The sequence below is a fragment of the Dermacentor albipictus genome, chromosome 3 (genome assembly GCF_038994185.2).
Source record: "Dermacentor albipictus isolate Rhodes 1998 colony chromosome 3, USDA_Dalb.pri_finalv2, whole genome shotgun sequence".
Taxonomy (NCBI): domain Eukaryota; kingdom Metazoa; phylum Arthropoda; class Arachnida; order Ixodida; family Ixodidae; genus Dermacentor; species Dermacentor albipictus.
In genome coordinates this window covers 110,275,571-110,296,538 of record NC_091823.1, presented here as the reverse complement: position 1 = coordinate 110,296,538, position 20,968 = coordinate 110,275,571, and the positions used below count along the sequence as shown (strand labels likewise).

At 44.6% G+C, this 20,968-nt stretch overlaps 3 non-coding genes across 3 annotated transcripts; all 3 read left to right on the top strand.

Annotated features, from left to right (window-relative positions):
* Positions 1 to 4,021: 4,021 nt before the first annotated feature.
* On the top strand, positions 4,022 to 4,103 carry TRNAL-AAG (transfer RNA leucine (anticodon AAG)). The gene has a single exon. It is a non-coding gene; the product is annotated as a tRNA-Leu (tRNA).
* Positions 4,104 to 15,968: 11,865 nt separating this feature from the next.
* On the top strand, positions 15,969 to 16,050 carry TRNAL-UAG (transfer RNA leucine (anticodon UAG)). The gene has a single exon. It is a non-coding gene; the product is annotated as a tRNA-Leu (tRNA).
* A 4,618-nt stretch (positions 16,051 to 20,668) lies between these two features.
* TRNAL-AAG (transfer RNA leucine (anticodon AAG)) lies at positions 20,669 to 20,750 on the top strand. Its single transcript has one exon. It is a non-coding gene; the product is annotated as a tRNA-Leu (tRNA).
* The last annotated feature ends 218 nt before the right edge of the window (positions 20,751 to 20,968 follow it).

The window sequence follows — 20,968 nt, the reverse complement described above, 5'->3', positions numbered from 1 at the left end:
GAAACTTTTTGAAGTCGTTCAAACCGTGTTTTATTATGAATTGCAGCGCCGCCCATGAACACTCATTCGGCTCCGGAATTATTTATGGAATAACCAGCTAGTTCACCCCTCTGCAGCTCATTCGTTAGGTTTTGTTTTAAGGTATAAAAATTCTGCGCAGACGCGCAGGGCAACCCCCAAAGAAGAGACGAGACAAACACTGGCGCTGACTTACTACTTCATTCTTCTTACAACGCATATATGTATCGTTAATCACTTAACCACGCATCCCCACGCAATACAATCCATAGAAATACGCATGCCCCAGCAGAGCCAGTTACCGCAGACGTGCGCAGAAAAAACTATATTCGGCTGACTACAGGGAGAAGGATGTATCACTGATGCAGTCGTCTGCTTTTTTTCTTTATGTGGAAGGCCTCCAAGGCCAGCCGCGCGTGTTCCTTCATGCTTCTGCCAAGAATAGACGTCTCATCAAATCGCGGTTTACAATTGCGGCAAGAATGAAGATGGGCAACAAGATGTGTCCCTTTGCCTGCATTATTATTCCCATTTTGCTGATGTTTCCTAACTCTCCCACTCTCACTGATACATCGCCCTGCCTGCCCAAATTAAGTCTTTCCACATGAGAGAGGGAAAGCCCAAAACCACCCCGGTGGTACATGAGACGTGGCTGATTCCGTGCCTGATTTGGTATCTTCGCTTGCTGTCATCGCAAGTCCGGGAGCACAGCTTAGAAAGCTTGTCCGGCGCAGAAAACGCACTTTTGTGCTTGAATGCATAAACCGACGTTTTGTTAAGAAAATAACCGGAACTCCAATGCATTTCTCCGCAGTGTTCGGGAATTAATATATCGAAACTGGTGTCATCCTGAGAATTCGTTCCAAGTGGATCTGCCTTGCGAACTCCACGGCCAGACTTTGTGAATTGCAATATGGGCCATGAGGTAATTATTTAAAAATTATTCAGCAATTTTTGTTAATTAGTCGATTATGCATTTCAATTTTTTTTTGCAAGTAATGTGCGCATCTCTGAGTAGAACGGCTCATGGGCTAGAATTGTGTTATCTGCCACAGGCAATCTTTAAAAAATTTTTAAAGCGTTCGCTTAAACAACCGGTATGTGCACGTACCAAATAATATAAGCCAGCCTTTCTTATAAAGTGGATTTTACACAAGCTTTGCATTTATATTTGCAATGAAATGAGAAAATATTCGGTATACGATTCCTTATTGAAAGTTCATTTTTTCGTCTTCTTTTTAATGGTCTTACTTAATTTGTCTCGAAATTTTTTCATTTGAACATGCCTTAAGAATTGTCATTTACCCGAACGGAGAAGGGCTATATACAAAGCACACACGTAGGGATACATCGGAAAGGGAGCTTCTTCGCTGAGAAAGAAAAAAAAAATATTGAGTCAGCTCAGCATCCTCATGTGATTTGAAAGCGAGAGCATTATCACTTCTCGAATTACTTGGCTGCGTACATGATACGTAATGTCATAGATTTTCACGTGTCCTTCACAACTCACCTTGCATTAATTTGTACGAACCATTATCCACCTAATCCACCTTAATCCACCTTATTTCACTTTATACCGCCTGAATCTCCTTTCATTCGCTTTTCTCCACCTCAGGTAACCTTAGTCTGACTTGTTGCAACTTTAATACACCGTTAATTCACTAATTCACCTTAAGATATATAAATTGCCCATAATTACTACTTATTAACGTTGTGATACCATTTACTATCCTCTGTATTACTACTGACGTCATACAAGACGCTGATGACGTCATATTGATTTTTGGCACCATCTGTTGTGGACAACAACGCCGGCTTTTCTTGCCTCTTGGGACATACAGATATAATGCTTTAATATAATGTCATAATTCAACAGAAAGAAGGCTTCCTCGCTGAAGGAAAATGTCCAGCCGACCAGGACGAGCTTTTCTTCAATGACAAAGCATTGTTTCCGCGGAAATTGCACGGGTTTGCTTTGTGTCTCAGTGCTATAGTTACGAGCAGACGACTGCATTCTCTCTCTTGTTTCGAAATTACTGTCACGTTGTAGTGGCGGTAAAATTACCGTGATGGCGAGCCCGGATAGGCCGGCAACACTCAAATTATGTGCTCAAACCACAATGATAGTGGCGAGGGTGTGTTCGCGTCTTATAAGTGCTTCATCGTAGCATCCCTAATAATCACTCATGCTCGCGTAAATTCGAGAATGCAAAAATATATTCGCGACTTGCGCTCAATCTGACCAGATACTCCCCATTTACCACTGAATCGGCTACAACGTACGAAAATTTTCGGATAATCTATCCGCGAGTTGCACCTAGCGACAACTTCATGGGAGCGATATTCCGGTAAAATTGGTCACCGGCAAAAAAAAAGAAAAAGAAGAAAAAAAGAAGTAGAACATCCACGCGTGACAATGTGTCAAAGCATCAAGGTCAAATTCAAGCCTTTTTTTTTTCTGTAAGTTCTGGCAACCTTCAGGTGGAGGCACCTATCTGACATGCAGAATTCTTCGATGCACACTAGACAGGGTATGTCATACGTATCTTATCACACAGAGGTCAACTACGGGAGATAACCAACTGACGCTCCCCAGCGGTCTGCCGCAGCCGGCCAGATCACAAGCGCGCTTTCAGTGTGTTGACTTGACTGAGAGATTTTGACAAGGGTCGGCGCTTGGACGAGGCGCCACAAGGTGGTGCGCCCTGCCAGGTATTTTATATGTGTTTTCGTTTACTAATAAATTCAATAGTTAGTCATTGTAGCTGTCGTTCTTTCGTGCCGTTTATCAGTGTGAATGAAGGAATGAATGAATTCTGGGGTTTTATGTGCCAAAACCACGATTTGACTATGAGGCACGACGTAGTGGGGGACTGTGGATTAATTTGGACCACCTGGGGATCTTTAACGTGCCCCCAATGCACGGGACATGGGTGTTCTTGCATTTCACCCCCATCGAAATATGGCCCCCATGGGTGGGAATTGATACCGCGGCCTGAGGCTTACCCCCGTATGCAGAAATGCAACTTAAGTTGAAGCTCATGCTTGACTTGATCCGAGTGACGCCTATCGGGAACGCGCCGAAGGAAACGCAGTGAGCATCTTTGGGCACGTTAACGCCAGGCGTCATCTAAATCAAGTCAAGCATGTGCTTCGACTTAAGTTGCATTTCTGCATACGGGGTTTAGTAACGCAACGCCATAGGCGTTAAGCCACCTCGGGGAATGATGAGAGTAAACCAGCGAATGCTGTTATTCTTGTCCAAATGTGTTAATATTTACCCTGTTTCAAGATTACGGTCCACACTGGATCAAATGGAACGGATTGATATTGCTATTATTGCTCCTACTAACTAGTACTATTTATAGTACTGCTAACAATAAGAAATTGCTGAATGTGATGACGGAAGGAAGCGCAAGTCTTGCTATCACCTTAGTGATCGTCACCACATTATTCTTCTATTCTCATTCTGTACTGTTTGCTCTACAAACAGCACAAAATGTAAAAGACAATACATGAATAACGACAAAACGGGGGAGGTTGAAAACCAAGGAAAAAAAATGTAGAAGAAAAAGTCACAACGACGAAAATGAGCTAAGGAAAAATGACGGAATCGAAAAAAAGAAGCAGGAAAGAGATAAAAAACAAGAAAACAGGAAGAAAGAAGGAGGCAAGCCAAACGAGAAAGAAGGGTAACACTACAAAATGCCCGTTGACAGCGCCTATCTTAAGAGTGAAAATCAATCTATTATTCGAGCATACAATGCCAGTTTTGTTGGCCAATGTGGCTGCCATTTTGGTATGCATTGTGCGAATGGTCGTTGATAAAGTAATACGTGTCGTGTTTTGTTAAACGGCGACACTAGTTTATGCATTTTTTTGTCCTTACTGCTTCAGACGCATTAAAGAAGCGGGCAGGGCGTGCGTCTGCAAAAGAAGTAGGTCGCGTATCGAGCCCGCATTGGCGAGGGCCGATGTGACTCGCCACTGTGCAGCGCTTGTCGGTAGCGTGGCCGAGCGGTCTAAGGCGCTGGTTTAAGGCGCCAGTCTCTTCGGGGGCGTGGGTTCGAATCCCACCGCTGCCAATATCTTTTTAAAGTTTGCTTTTAATCATATAAACATTCGGGGGGCTTTCTTTCCTCCTTTATCTAGCTTACGGTTGTTTTGAGACACTAAGACGAACAGGCATTTACTGTTTACTTGATTCACATTTTACTTTATTACTCCACGTGAACTTACTACGACAGCTATCTGCTGCTGTTCTCAGCGAGAATACTGTCTGGAGAGGAGCCAATTTTAGTTAATTAATATGGCCACTGAGTTTTCTCTCCCCTCGTGAAAAAAAAAAAAGTCTACCATATAATACACCCTATTTGTGATTTGGAAATTTAAAGTATAATACTAAGAGAAACGAGGCGCTCGCAAGGACTGCATCGTAATGATAATGATCATCACCCCCACCAATACCACCTACTTTTATGCCAACCTATCGGACAGTCTTCTCCCGTGTTACTTTCAATTACCACTCACACATCCTATGCCGGCTTCAACATTCCTAATGTTATCACTCCACCAGATATGATAGGATTTGACATTACAATTTGGGCACGTGCGCCATTCAGCGAGTTGAGACCAATGTTCGCGGCCACGTCCTCTCATTCACGAACGCACTCACATATCCACTAAGTGTACTCTATAACCGCCTTTTATTGTCCCGATAATTCCGTCTTATTGCCCTGCTGCACACATTTGTCAACAAAGTATACCGGTTTGAATAGATATTCTTTATTGGTGCAAAAACCGATGAAAGCATTAGGCTAATACGCTGTGTTGTGCAGCCTATAGTGCGTGAATTCGAATGAAAAGGCTTTCGCCTAATGAATCAACATTCAGGGAGCAGAAAGCTTAATCGTTAATCAGTTCACTAAAGGAAAAAAAGTTGGTTTCACCGTATTAGCAAATTATGCTTCTGCGATACAAGCAAAGTTTCGGAACAACTAGAACAAGGCGACATGCTTGGAAATGCGTGAGGTCATGCTGACGTATACTGGCGGACGAAGTGGTTCCAGCGCGAAACTGGAGAAGGAAAAAGAAAAAGAAAGAAAAAAAGAGGAAACTTTTGATTTATCTATATAGCTAACAATCAGCCTATTGACGTAAAATTAAGAAACATGAAGCTTTGAAGTAATATTCAATAGAGCAGAAAATTTTGGGACATATTGTGGTGCATATTTGAGTACGGTGAAGCGCGATAGACGGGACAAAGTTAGGCGAGACAGACGGGACAAGCGCTACTGACCGCTGCGAACGATAATGATTAATTTCGCTGCAACAAAACAATGCGCGAAATAATGTTTTAAAATTATGTTTGGTCTGTCTAAACTGTTTTTAGTTTGTTTTTCTGGGTTGCCCCGCATGACGTAGTGTTGGAATGAAATTATACAGGGTCTTTTTTTAGCTGTACCATATTTTTTAAACATTGCCAATGGCAGACAGCAGAATTCTAACCCCTGATCTAATTTACTCCATGAGGCGGCCCTTACTTCTACGAGAAATCAAAATGTGCACTTGAATAATTACACGTAATTACGCTAATTCACTCTTTAATTAAGTACATTACGTCACATATTTCAATCTACGGATTACAGCTGCTGAGTTTGCACCAGCGTATCCTCTTGGAACGAGTTCTCTGAACAATACCATTTCCGAGATATTCATTTTCAAAGTGTCCGTCGAAATGCAGTGGTGTTCCAATTACTCCTGTGCTTCAATGCATAAAGCAGCGGTTTCTTAAAGAAGAAAATAAACTTTACTAAAAAGAATGGTCCGGCAGTTTTGGTTGTGGTGGCCACAGGCGGAGGCTCGAAGTCCTTGGACTCAGGCGGCATCTTCGTCTTGCTGGACGGCCCAGAGCTGGTCTTCCAGCTCCGAACTTTTGAGAGCCGCCTCCCAGCGGCGGCGACACCGACGGAGAACGTCCCCGGCGACCATGACAGCCGGGGGCAACGTTGGCCCGGGCGGCGTCGGGAAAGGGCGAGCTCGAGGCTTCCTGTGCGCTGGTAACGGCCGCGGTTATGGACGCGTCGCGAACGGCGGTGGTTTCAGAACCGTTGTTGGCGGCACATTCTCAGAGCATGTTTAGCAGCGTTGCTCTCTGTCCACAAGCTTTACACGCATCAGATAGGCATCATTCTGGGTAACAGTGGTGTAAGACGGCCAGGCTAGGGCAGGTGTGTGTTTGCAGTAAGCGTAAGCTTACGGCCTTGTTCCTGTTTAATTTATCGTGCGGTGGCGGGAATGTGCGTCTTTGGAGTCTGTAGTGTTGGTTGAGGTCTCTGACCGTGGCGATCGCCCCACGCCTATTGAGATTCCTGTTGTTGCTGCGTTTCTGTGGTAGCTTCCCGATCCGGCAGATCCGACACCCAGCTCTCAGGGCGGAGGCGGCGTCCACATAATGTGCCACGGCTCGGCGTGTGAGACTTCCAGCCGTACTCGTGACACCTATGACAGGAAGGATGTTGCATATCCGTCGCCAAGGTTAGTGAGTGGTGGCGCTGCCTACCACTCCTAAGGTTAGTTCTAGTAGTAAAGACGTAAATACCCAAGAAAGTGGATGGGGAGGCGGCGCCGCGGTAGCTCAATTGGTAGAGCATTACACGTGTAATCCGAAGACGTGGAAGACCTGCGGCAAGTTGTTTTTTCATAATTACATTAATTTATAATTTCTTTATTTCAATGAGTAAGTACAAGTAATATTGCCTATTTTGTCCTTGGTGTCTTTGTTTGTTGGCTTCTTATGATATCTTCTAATGTTGGCGTATTACAGTGCTCCTCTCAGCCATGATACATTTCAGCATACTGTAATTACGGCTGCACCTGAACGCAATAAGAGTAATTTCCTGACGTTATTGTACGAACCGACGTGACATAAATTGTTCCGCACAACGTGGTATAACATAGTTCCGCAGCTTGCGATGGCAACACATTCAAGCATTAGTGCGCCGGCTAGCTCTACAGTCAGGAGATGAAAGCCTCGACGCTGTCGATGCCTTTTCTCCTCGCACGACGAAAACCCTAGGTCAAGAAAATTCTACGCGTCGTAATTGAATGCTTCACATAGGTTCGAACATGTACGCTGGTTCTACAACAGCTTGGAGATATGGGACTGCGAACGGAACCGTCGCTATGTGTGCAAATTGCGGTCATGCTATGTCACGCGACCTCTGCATAAGCTCTGGGATTGCAACGTAAATGTCTCCCAATATTTCAAAGGCCTCAAAGCACGGACATACGGTGATACAATGTCGTTTACTGAAAACAATCGCAGCTTTCTTTCTTTATTCTGACAATCCATACCGCTCAAAATCTCAAAAGCAATAAAGCTGCGCGTCAGGATCCTTGCAACTCCTCAAGATGGCGCTCGCATCCGCCGCAAGCTGCCGCGTTTCTACCAGATAGCTCGCCTTGGTGCATAGCGTTAGCCGCCAGCGTTTCCCGGGAAACATTACGGTTCCATGACCTGCAGTCGTCGGGAAGCGTGAGAAGCATTCAGTGACGTTTAATGCCATCGCGTTCCACTATTGAAGGCGAAGCTTAAGCGTCCTCCAAATTTTATTGCGACAGCAATTAAGGCACTGCAGGCCCATTTCTGCCGTTGCCGTCAGCGGTGGCATGAGAATTGTGCTTTTCTGAGGAATGTAAGAGCACGCGTTAGAAACAAGTGCGAGCAGCAAATTTTTGCATTTAATTATTTGGAAAGAAAAAGAACATCCGATTTGTTGCGTTCAGGTGAGGGTAGGTAACAAGAGTGTTTGTGTTAGCTATATATGAAGACCCCCGATATCTTAAACGAACAAGGTCATCGATAGAGAAAAAGTTTAGCTCTCCCACCAACTCCAAGGCAAAAAAAGTACGTTAGAGAGATTCCGACTGAAAAGGACTTTTTAAAAGAGACCGCTTCAAACCAAGCAGTCTCTGCTGCTCGGATTTATTCACCATGCGAAGTTTAACAGTTATTCTGTGAAACTTTCGTTTTATGCTTTCCGCTGCAACAGATCTATTATATCTTACTTCTATATATTCTCCAGATATAATTATTTTACAGGAAATTTGGCTTGCTGCCGGTCAGACCTTCGATCTCAAAAATTTCCGATGTTTGCGATTGGACTGCATTTCCCGAGGCGGTGGTTTAGTTTTGTTTGTCTCATAAAAAATTCGCCATAGAGCGGCTATAGCATACTAGAGATTGTCACCAGACTGTGAAACATTAGCATTGGATATAATCCTTCCTGGTTGCGGGCCTTTTTCTATAATTAACATTTACACCTCCACTGGAGTGCAAAATATCCGTTATCTAGATACTTCTGTTGCTTGCATTCAGAAGAAAATCATACCAGTGGGCGATTTTAATTGCCATCTTGTATTGCGAGGTTTTCGAACTAACAATTGTGGCAAACGCTTGTGGGATCGGGATTGTGTAAAATCAGTTCTCTTGCTTAAATTCGAGATCGCATTCTCTTGTTCGAAGTTTATCGCGACCTGTCCTAGATCTTACCTTTGCTTCCTCGAGTACTTCTGTAACCTCGTGGAAGAGTGTTGATTCTGGAACTAACTGTGATTCCCTCCCTATAATTTTTTAATGCTTATCTCGTTAACCAATTTAGATACTCATGGGCGCACTTTTGATAATTGCGCAAATTTAAGAAATGAGTTAAAATCAGCTTTAAGCGCTCAGGAGGGCATATATAGATGGATATTAAAGCAATGAGCCTGTGTTCAATTCTAAAACGACCATCAATACAAGCTCAATTTGTTGTACAATCTACTAAGGGTGCATCGTATTGTCTCCGGTGGAATTTTGACGAATGCATGTGCGTTTTTGATTGGAATGGCTGATAGCGCCGAGTGCAATGCCTGCGGTGTCGAAGAAACTATAGACCATCTACTGTGCTACTACCCATCATTTGAAAAAGAAAGACAAGATCTCTGCACAGCTCTCAACCAGTTAGATAGAAAACCGTTTACCTTGAACAAGATCTTGGGACCATGGCCTCGTATATCGCAGCTACAAAAGGCCACAAAAGCGCTGCTGCGATATTTGAAAGATACAGGATTGAGTCAGCGTCTGTAATCCGGACTGAGTGACTGAACGATATCCCCGGTGGACTTTCTCTTCTTTCTTGAATCTTTCCGTCCGCGTTTCCCTTTCCTCAGTGTAGGGTAGCCAACCGGGCTCAGTCCTGGTTAACCTCCCTACCTTTCATTTATCATTTGCTCTCTCTCTCTTGACTGCGAGTGAGATTTTAGACGTCGGAAAGCTGCATGGAAAAAACTTTTATATAGTTAGTGCCCTGGTAATTGGGCTGATTATACATGTATAGCTGCTACATTTAAGCCAACAGTCTCAAATACTAAAGAGGTTTATGATTCCAAGCACGACACATATCTTCCGATTTCTAGCAATAAAAAAGCCCTGTTTAAGTTTCTTCGATCCCGTGAAGGTATGCCTGCGCCCGTAAATATCGACTGTGTCGTTGGATGAACAAAACAATTATCAGAGTCACTTGAGAAAATTGATCAAGGTCTTGCGCGACGTTTCGAACACGAATTGCCGATAGTACTAAGGAAACCTCCCTCGGGAGACGACTTTGTAACAGTAACAGCGACAGAGCTTGAGGGCATTATTAGATCATCACCGGCGTCAGTCCCAGGTCAGGATGGCGTTACAACAATAATGCTAAAAGTTTTGTTCGATTATGCGTCTCAGGACCTACTAAACACAGTAAATTTCTCTATCAAAAATTGATGGGGTCCCAAGAGAGTGGAGAGTAGCTAAACTTATTCCACTGTTGAAGAAGAAAGCAGCTGGGCTTGACTTGGACAACATAAGACCAATTTCTCTTACTACCAATGTCGTCAAATTAATAAAACGAGTTGTTCACGGCTGTATAACAAATTTCATGCAAGATGATACACTTCTCAGTCCTTGTCAGATTATATTTCGTCCCGGCCATTCCATATGGCGCACACACGTAGATTTAGATAGCCGCATTAAAGTTGCTCGCCGCAAACGAGGGTACGCAGCTTTGGTGACGCTAGATGCAGCGGAAGCGTACGGCACTGTAGAATATTGTATTCTATTCGATGAGCCTCAGTCCACGAATTTCCCGCGGTATATAACCACTTGGATCTATGAATTTACGAGGCATAGGGAGTATTATTGTTGCCAACCCTGTATTTCGACGTCTGAACACAAGCAGGCAAGAGGGGTACCAGAGGCTGCCGTTCTTTCTCCTATCTTATTTAACATTTTGCTAAGTATAATTCCTTTGCCTCCGGAAGTACATGTTTATGTTTATGCGGACAATATCGCATTTTTTACATCCGCAAATAATATAGATTCACTACACGAGTCGTTGCTGAAATACTAAGGAATGCTGGAAACTTGGCTAGAGGGGTTATGCATGTCGTTAAATATAAGCGAAAGTGCGGCACTAGTCTTTCCGTTAACTGGACAGGTTAACGGAAGGACTGTTTACAATTATACAATATGTTTACAATTACAATATACAATATGTTTACAATTACACCAGGAAATATTTCCTCAAATTAACGCAGTCAAATAACTAGGTGCTAGTTACCTCGGCAAGCTCACCTGGTGGAATCACATTGAACATATTAAAACAAAGGCAGAATGTGCCGTCGCTATACTCTTCCGGCTTAGCCACCGCCGACTTAGCCACCGCCGTATCAATATACCAGATCAACAGATGTTTGGCCCATATTAGAATTCGGCTGCGCAATATTTTCCGCTGGCCCCGTCTACAAAATCGAACCTTTCATACATTTAGAAAGAGAAGCTCTACGGTCATGCCTCGGGCTACCAAGATTTGTTGCCTACGTCGTTTTATATCAGGAAGCTCATATACCCACCTTAGATTGCAGATTCCGCATGCTTACGGTTCACACATCTTTAAATATGTATGAATTTTTAAAAAGACGTACGCAATATGCATTTATCACTGAACCATCTGAACTTTTTGAAGTATCGCGGTGGAGATTACAAAGCCCGGAGATAATGTTTGTGCAATCAGAGATACAACAATTGGATATATGCATACGTCAAGTTTGTCATTCAAATGATGCTTAACCAATCTGAAAATTGAGTTCGAGGACGTATTTCCAAATCACACTAAACTATTAGCAAGCAGACATTTAATAAATATCTTACACGGCGACCTACACCAGCTAACCACTGACAATGTAATAGCTACTGACGCTTCTGTGTGCAATGAGAAGGCAGGAGTGGGGATATTTTCTGAATCTCTTCAATGGTCCTACTCCCTTGGCCTTCCCGACTTCACACTCATATTTCAGGAACAGTTATTAGTTATTATATTAGCGTTACAAAAGCTTCCCTAAAATGACCTATTAGCTGTTATTGTGGCCGACTCGCTGTCTGTTGTGCACAGCACTTACTGCATCTTCAAATTAAAGAATTCGACAAACACTTTGTTCGATGGTACCTCCATACTTACGGAAAGTATGTTTGCTTTGGGTACTGGGACATCGTGGGTTGTACTTGAACGAAATGACGGAGTCACTCGCACGAGCATCCCTCAATGGCCCAATAATATCTGTTTGGCCGAAATAATTTCTCTATATCGCAAAATTCTGCAATATCCCTTCTAACAACGTCTTCTGAATTCCACCATCTTGGCTTCTTATGTCAAAATAATTGGTTTTCTTTAAGGGAATTGGAAGTTTCCTTTGGAAAATTTTGATATCGTATACCGCCTCTAAGCATTTACTTACGCAGGTCTGGTCCCGCTATGTCCCCCCTATCTTCTTTTTGTAATACACCTGAATCTGTCGAACATTACTTTCTCTCGTGCCGCCGATTTTCTAGACTACACAACATAGAACACCCCAACACGAACACCACGAGGGAGCAATGGGAGTCACTGCTGTCCAACTCGGCCCACGACGACCAGCTCAAACTGATACAGAGAGCTGAGAAGATGGCAAGAGCCAGCGGAGCCCTGGACTAGGGGCCCCGACCAATAGCGGTTTTTCTGATTATTCGTTTAATAAAGTTTATCTATCTATCTATCTATCTATCTATATATCTAGACAAAGGAATTTCTTAGAAAACTCCTGCAGCAAAGTTAGGCTATCGCTAACCTCGCCAACCATTCTTGCCTTTGGAGTGACTTCACTGGGATCCAGCCACAGGAATGCTTTCCTTGCAAGTTACAATTTCATTAGAGAGACACAAAGAGCACCTTACTGAATTTGTAAAATTATCAATTATTTTTAATATTTCATCTCAAAATTTGTAATATCTTTATCAAACTTCTGAATCACATTTCTTAGTCCCACGCTCCACTATTAAAATATAATTTTGTTTTAATTCTAAACCTACTGGAGTGAGTGAGTGAGTGAGTGAATAAACTTTTATTTGGTCCAGCAAAGCGCGATAAAACGCGCACCTGGCTAATCCCACGACGGGACTGACAGATCTAGTCTGCCGGCCCGATCGCGGGCGCGCTGGACGGCCAGGATTTGATCCTCAAAGACGGGACTTCGCAGGAGGGCGTCCCACTCTTCCTTGGTGAACTTCGGGCCCAGCGACCCGCACTCCCAGAGCATATGAGGCAACGTAGCTACCTCACCACAGGCCACGCAAGAACAATTCGTATAAATCTCTGGATACATGCTATTAAGGGACGCCGGATTTGGGTACGAGTTCGTTTGTAGAAGTCTTAGTGTGACCGCCTGGAACCTACTGGAACCTGCCTGCTTTATGGGCAATCCCTCGTAGTGGATATGCGCCAGTGTTTGGGAGAGAAGACAAGACAAGATGGATGACAAGCGAAACTGTTCATCACACGACAAAGATGAGACAGAATTTTGAAGAAGGGAACGAACTAATTTAGTGTCTTGACCGGTTGTCATCGTGACGAAAGGTACGCACACATATTTATTGTCTTGATTGGTGGTCATTTGGATGGAATTCTCGTCTCTGTTCCTGCCGTTGCTCTTCGTAGGCGCATTGCTCCTCGGGAGTCTGGACTATAAGAGGCGTCGGCATTACAACGACAGAAGAGAAGGGAAATTGTCTTTCTAGAGATTTAGATATATTTTCGCGTGCACGGCGGGAACGTACCCCGAGGAGCCGAAGGAAACTAGACACGTGTGACGTTTCGACGGGAGCGCTACCACGGCAGACCGGAAGGAAAGGAAACTAGATACGCAAGCGCTGGGAACGCTGACAAAGAGAGCGCGGTGGGAACGTAGACATGGCCGACGCGGATCGCCCAACAGCAAATGTTTATGAAACCTTTATTATCTACCTGAGAGTCTACTGATTTTGAAAATGGTGCCTATTGATAACTAACATATTCAAAATGGATACCCAAGGGATTAGACGTATAAGCTTTTGGATAGAATCAAACGATTTCGTATCAGATTAGGGACATTAGCTTTTGCACACGCGGAACAAAAATGGCTGTGGCTGAGCTAAGGTTAAGCCCAGGATGCGAAGCATACTAGCCTTTATTTTAGTTGTTGAACCACTGTTTAGCCTGGTGAACTGCTGTTGCTTGGCTATATTTGGTTCGGCTAGACGAAGAAACAACTCATGCGTTACTCTGCTTCGCCTTCAAGAGTGGAACGCGACAGCGTTCCCGTCGACCCGCCAAGGGGTGTAAGACAATGTGCTACGGCGCAGCGACTACGCGCCCCGCATTGGACGCGGTGAGCGTCGAGCAACGCAGCGTTCGGCGCGGCAACGAAATGTGCGCCTGAGCAAGCGACGTACGCCTGAGCCTTAGAAACAGCTCGTTTCTAAGGCAACACCGCATTCACTAGAGGCGCTTTTCTACCGCTTTGAAGCATCGTACTCGTGGCTCAGTGGTAGCGTCTCCGCCTCACACTTCGGAGACCCTGGTTCGATTCCCACCCAGCCCATCTTGCAAGAGTTGAGCCAAAGCCACCTAGAAAATCAGTCTCCGTAGCACGCCGCAACCTTCGCTTGTCATTCCAACGAGCAGCTCTGTCTCCAGGAGGCATCTCACCTCGTGAGTATCTAGCAGAGGCAAGCGCAGCTGCTTATACACCGCCGCGACGCCGCGAGCGACGGCGCGAGTTGGAGCCCCGTCTCCCCTCTGTCGTGACGTCACGGTGTCACGTGGTATTGAAGGCGACACCGCCGCGCCTGAGGAGTGGGTTGAGCTCTCGTAATATGCTTCGCATAAAAATGCACGGAAATCTCATTTACAGCTTCGCTGGAAAAGTGAGATAAAGTCTGCAGAGTGAGCATTGCTGACGTGGACGAGGAGCAGGGTAGACGCATCTCCAGCTGTGCTCTGGAGACGGGAAGCGGCAGCTTCGATGTTCCCGGGCCGGAGAGGAGAGACTTGGCTGGAGGCAGCTCCAGTTCCTGAGCCCTGAAGACGTCGCCATGGCTATGGCCCAGGTCCAGCCCCACGCTGCCGTAAGCTGCCACTGTCCAGTGCCACGGAGGCAATCGTCTGGCCACGTCAGTGGTGCAACGCCCGACTGGCCCAGACTGCGTGCTGTGCCCCGCGGGTCTCGGAAGAGAACCACAACCCACTCGCTTACAACGGAAGTCGACGTGCACGCCACGTCGGAACCACACAAGCAAACGTCATGTGCCAGGTTGGGCCGAAAGCCGACACGACTGGTGACGCAGGTCAGAATGTTAGATTTGTTGTGACTTCTTGTTACTTTTTTTAATCAAACGGAAGAGCAATAAGTTACTTGTTTTAGTCAAACGGAAGAACAATGTATAGCTGAGAGTTAGTTTGCCCGTTATGCATATGTCTAGTTTCATAAATTTCTCTCATGTGTATATCATTTATGGTGTGGCAACTTACTTTGTTCTTTATTTGTTTTGGGTTAGAATTGTTTCTCGATATAAATGTGTTTTTAACATATTTGCATTTTGTCTCTGACACCAACCACTGGTATGACCTTCTGGCAATTTAGATCTTTTCCAGACCACATGATGGTTCGAAATCATAACTGTGCACAGTTTCAAATGGTATCCGTGCCTTCAGCATTACCACGCGTAGGTTCTTTATGTGGTAGATGCAGCGCGAGTCCCCCCCCCCCCAAAAAAAAAAAAAACAATATGCCTCAGACCGTGGTGCTGATCTCGTCGAGAGTGTTCGACCTGAAGTCATCGCTACCGCTGCTCTCGTGGTTGCGGAGGCCATGCTTCAGGATTCGCGACGGGTTTCGCTGGAAACCGGTTGTGATACGAAGGTGAGCGCAATGTCGGTAACCGGTGCGGAAAACACAGCAGCAAGCGTGACAAGAGGTGACGTGAAGACGCTACGCAACTACCACGCTACAATTACAATGTCATTTCCGGGTACCTGTCCGGGTAACTTCCTCGTTGCCATTCCCCTTGGTGGGATCGGAAACTAATTTTTACGGGTCACTTTGTGCTCGCTCGACATGCAGTGTGCTCCGTACCAAACGAGTTGCTTTTCCTTATACGAAGGCTTCACCAATTTCGAAGTTGTTGCATTGTAAGCACGGGGTTCTAATTTTGGCAGGAGAGAATGCGGTTTAGAAAAAAAATACGGTTTGTTCTCATCGCCTGCCCACTTTATTTTTTCCTTGTTTTTCTTTTTTGGTCTCAACATATACATACCCAAGGTAACGTCAAAAGAAACGTTCAAACAGGACGCCTTTTGATTCCGGTTAATTATTATGCCAGAACTGCGAGAGTAGGGAGCGGGGAATACGGGTAGATAAGATATCGCGATATTGTGGGGCACTAGGGTGCCTTTATTTGCCCGCAATGGGCATCTAATCAGGACCGAACAGCGCGCCTATCTGCCTACCGCATGGTTTACCCCACCATCCGCGAAGCGTCGTCCGAGGCATACCACAATATTCGGCGTGCTGCTGATGGCGGTAGCGTGGCCGAGCGGTCTAAGGCGCTGGTTTTAGGCAACAGTCTCTTCGGGGGCGTGGGTTCGAATCCTACCGCTGCCAGAAACTTTTTAAGATCATTCAAGCCGTGTTTTATTATGAATTGTAGCGCCGCGCACGACACTGATGCGGCTCTGGAGTTATCAATGGAATAACCAGCTGGTTCACTGTACTGTATCTGGAGCTGATTTGTTAGTATTCTTTAGGGGAAAAAAATCAGCGCACCCATACAGGACAACCCACAAATAAGGGACGATACAAGCACTGGCGTTGACCAACAACTGATTTTTTCTTCTTACAGCGCATATATATCCTTAACCACGCAATGCAAGCCATAGAAATACGCATGCCACACCACAGCCAGTTATCGAAGACAGGCGCACAAGAAACTATATTTGGCTGACTACAGGGAGAAATATGTATCGCTGATACAGTCATCTGTTTCTTTCTTTATGTGGAAGGCCTCCAAGGCCAGCCGCGTGTGTTCATTCATGCTTCTGCCAAGACTAGACCTCTTATAAAATCGCGGTTTACAATCTCGGCAAGAATGAAGATTGGCAAAAAGATTATCCCCTTTGCCTGCATTATTATTCCCTTTTTGCTCATGTTCCCTAACTCGCTCATTGATACATCGCCCTGCCTGCCCGATGTAATTCTTTCCAGAGGAGACAGGGAAGGCCTAAACCACACCGGTGGTACAACGGATCTGGGTCGTTCCGTGCCTGATTTGGCATCTTCGCTTGCTATCACCGCAAGTGCGGGAGCACCGCTTAGCAATCTTGTCCGGCGCAAAAAAAAAAAAAAACGCACTTTTGCGCTTGAATGCATAAAACGGCGTTTTGCTAAGAAAGTAACTGGAACTCCAATGCGTTTGTCCGCAATGTTCGGGAATTAATATATCGAAAATCGTGTCATCCTGAGAATTTGTTTCAAGTGGATCTCGCTGGCCAACTCCGGGGTTAGAATTTGCAAACTGCAATATGGGCCATGAGTTATTTAGGTGAAAAGTTCATTCGTGATTTTTTGTAGATGTTTTGTAAATTAGTCGATTATGCATTTCAATTTTTTGTGCAAGTAATGTTCGCCTCTTCGAGTAGACCAACTCATGAATCAGAATCGTGCCACAGGCAACCTTTAAAAAAATTTGAATGTGTTCGCTCAAACACCCAGTATGTGCACGTACCAAATAATATAAGCCAGCGTTACCTATCAAACGTATTTCATGGCAAACTTTGGATTTATATTTATTTAGAAATGACAAAGTATTCGGTATACGATTCGTTATTCAAAGCTCAATTTTTTTCTTCTTTTTATTAATTGTATTTATTATGTTTAGAAAATTTTTCTTATTTGAACATGCCTTAAGAATAGTTATTTGCCAAAAACGGGAAGGACTATATACAGTGAAAGCTCGTTAATTCGAACTTCAATAATTCGAATTTATGGATAATTCGAACTGTACGATTTGGTCCGGCCAAGCTCCACAGAAGTCTATGTATAAAAAAGTCCGTTAATTCGAACGCGAGAAGGTTCCCTCATGGATAATTCGAACTACGCTCGCCTCACACACGGCCAGAGAAACGCGCCTACGGCCTACACACAAGGCTGTATTGCCTCCGAAACGGAGAGAACGGCGAGAGAAGGCAAAATCGGAAAAGAATCTAACCGACGCGGGGTCAGCCAGAAGGCAGCGGCGGCTGCCGCCTCACCGTTCTACGTAACCTGCGAGACTTCTTGGCCGTTGCGAATCTCGGAGGCTTTGAAAATCTTGTACAGCTGCTAATGTTGCGTGGCGATGGCACGGCAAGCGCTAAAACACAGCGAATCAAGGACGTCACAGCTGCGCTTGCAATCATGAACTAACGAATCAGGGCCTTCGCCACCTTCACATGTTCAGCGTTTTTGTCTCGGCAGTCTTCATCGGTTGTGCACATCTGTTTTCAGCTTAAGAGGTATCGGCCGTCGCGATTCATTGTGATGGTGTTAAGCCTCGGCTAACGTTCGTTTCGGTGGACATCGGTGGTGTGGCACAGTCGGACCCAGAGCTTCGACTTGATCATAATCTGACACGCCAAATTTCTGACATGCCCTACTGCTTCCAAATCGCAGTGTACTGTTGCTCTCCTGCACTTTCGTTAGTTCGAACTTTCGTTAATTCGAACTGAAGCGGCTGCCCCTTGCGGTTCGAATTAACGAGCTTTTACTGTACAAAGTACACCCATAAGGATTCATCAGAAAGGGAGCTTCGTCGCTTAAAACAAAGAAGAAAAGATTGCGTCAAGTCAGCATCCTTACGTGATTTGAAGGCGAGATCGTCATGACTTCTCGAATTGCTTGGTTACGTTCATGATACGTAGCGTAATAATTTTTACGTGTACTTCACAACTCTACCTTAATCCACCTTGCTCTAATTTGTTCCAACCTTAATCCTCCTTATTTCACTTTAATCCGCCTTCATTCACCTTTATCCACTTTACTCCAACTTGAGTCACCTTATTCCCACTTTTTCTAACTTTAATTCAAATTACTTCAGCCTAATTCACCTTAATTAACTTTAAGTTACAGGAATTATGTATAATTAATACTTTTTAACATTGTGATCCCATTTACTATTTTATCTATTACTACTGACGTCATACAAGACGCTGATGACGTCACATTGAATTTTGGTACCATCCGTTGTGGACAACGCCGGATTTTCTTGCCTCATGGGGTATATAATGCTTTAATATAATGTCATAATTCAACAGAAAGAAGTCTTCCTCGCTGAATAAAAATGACCGGCCGACCAGGACGAGCTTTTCTTCAATGACGAAGATTTGTTTCCGTGAGAACTGCACGGGTTTGCTTTGTGTCTCAGTGCTACAGTTACGTGCAGATGACTGCATCATCTCTCTTGTTTCAAAATTACTGTCACGTTGTAGTGGTGGTGAAATTACCGTGACGGAGAGCCCGTGGATAGGCAGGCAACACTAAAACCATGTGCTCGAACCACAATGATAATGGCGAGGGTGTGTCCGCGTTTTAAAAGTGCTTCATCGCGGCATTCCGAATAATCACTTATGCTCGCGCAGATTCGACAATGCTCAAATATATTCCCGACTTGCGCGCAATCTGACCAGACACGCCCCATTTACCATTGAATGGGCGACAACGTACGAAAAATTTCGGATAATCTAGGCGCTTGTTGCACCGAATGAAAACTTCATATGGTATTCCGGTGAAATTGGACATCGTCGAAAAAACCTAATACATCCACCCGTGAAAATGTGTTACATTATCAAGCTCAAATTCAAGTTTTTTCCCCCTTTTTTGTAAGTTCTGGCAGCCCTAAGGTGGAAACACCTGTCTGACACGCAGAACTCTTCCATGCACACTAGACAGGGCATGCCATACGTATCTTATCTGACAGATGTCAACTATACGGGAGATATCCAACTGACGCTCCCGAGCGGTCTGCCGCAGCCGGCTAGATAACAAGCGCGCTTTCAGTGTGTTGACTCGTCTGAGAGACTTTGACAGGGGTCGACATCTGTACGAGATGCCACAAGATGGCGCGCTCTGCCAGGTTTTTTGTATGCATTTTCGTTTAACTATAAATTCAATAGCTAGTCATTGTGGCTGTCCTTCTTTCGAGCAGTTGATCAGTGTAAGTGAATGAGTGAATGAATTCTGGGGTTTTACGTTCCAAAACCACGATTTGGCTATGAGGCACGACGTAGTGGGGGACTGTGGATTAATTTGGACCACCTGGGGATCTTTAACGTGCCCCCAATGCATGGGACATGGGTGTTCTTGCATTTCGCGCCCCATCGAAATGTGGCCCCCATGGGTGGCAATTGATACCGCGGCCTGAAGCTTAGTAACGCAACGCCATAGGCGCTGAGCCACCTCGGGGAATGACGAGAGTAACCCAGTGAATGCTGTTATTCTTGTGAAAATGTGATAATATTTACCTTGTTTCAAGATCACGGTCTACACTGGATCAAATGGAAAGGATTGCTATTGCTATTATTGCTCCTACTAACTAGTACAATTTATAGTACTGCTAACAATAAGAAATTGCTGATTGTGATGACGGGAGGAAGCGCAAGTTTTGCCATTACCTTCGTGATCGTCATCACATTTTTCTTCTTTTCGCATTCCGTGCCATTGGCGAAACAAACAGTACAAAATGTAAAAGACAATACATGAATAACAACAAAACGGGGCAGGTTGAAAACCAAAGAAAAGAAAATGTAAAAGAAAAAGTCACAACGACGAAAATGAGCTAAGGAAACGGAATCGAAAAAAAAGAAGCAGGGAAGAGATAAAACACAAGAAAACAGGAAGAAAGAAGGAGGCAAGCAAAACGAGAAAGGAGAGAGGAGGGAAACACTACAAAATGCCCGTCGACAGCGCCTATTTTAAGAGCGAAAATCAATCTATTATTCGAACATACAATGCCAGTTTTCTATGCGAATGTAGCTGCCATTTCGGTGTGCATTGTGCGAATGGTCGTTGATAAAGTAATACGTGTCGTGTTTTGTTTAACGGCGACACTAGTTTGTGTGTTTTTTGTGCGTACTGCTTTAGACGCATTAAAGAGGCGGGCAGGGCGTGCATATGCAAAGTAAGTAGGTCGCGTATCGAGCCCGCATTGGCGAGGGCCGATGTAACTCGCAACTCTACAGCGCTCGTCGGTAGCGTGGCCGAGCGGTCTAAGGCGCTGGTTTAAGGCACCAGTCTCTTCGGGGGCGTGGGTTCGAATCCCACCGCTGCCAAGATTATTTTTAAGCTTGTTTTTTAGCCATATAAACATTCGGGAGCTTTGTTTCCTCCTTTATCCAGCTTACGGTTGTTTTGAGACACTGAGACGAACACGTATTTAGTATTTACTTCATTCGCATTTTACTTTATTGCTGCACGTTAACTGAACGACAGCTATCTGCTGTTGTTCTCAGCGAGAATACTGTCTAGAGAAGAGCCTATTTTAGTTAAT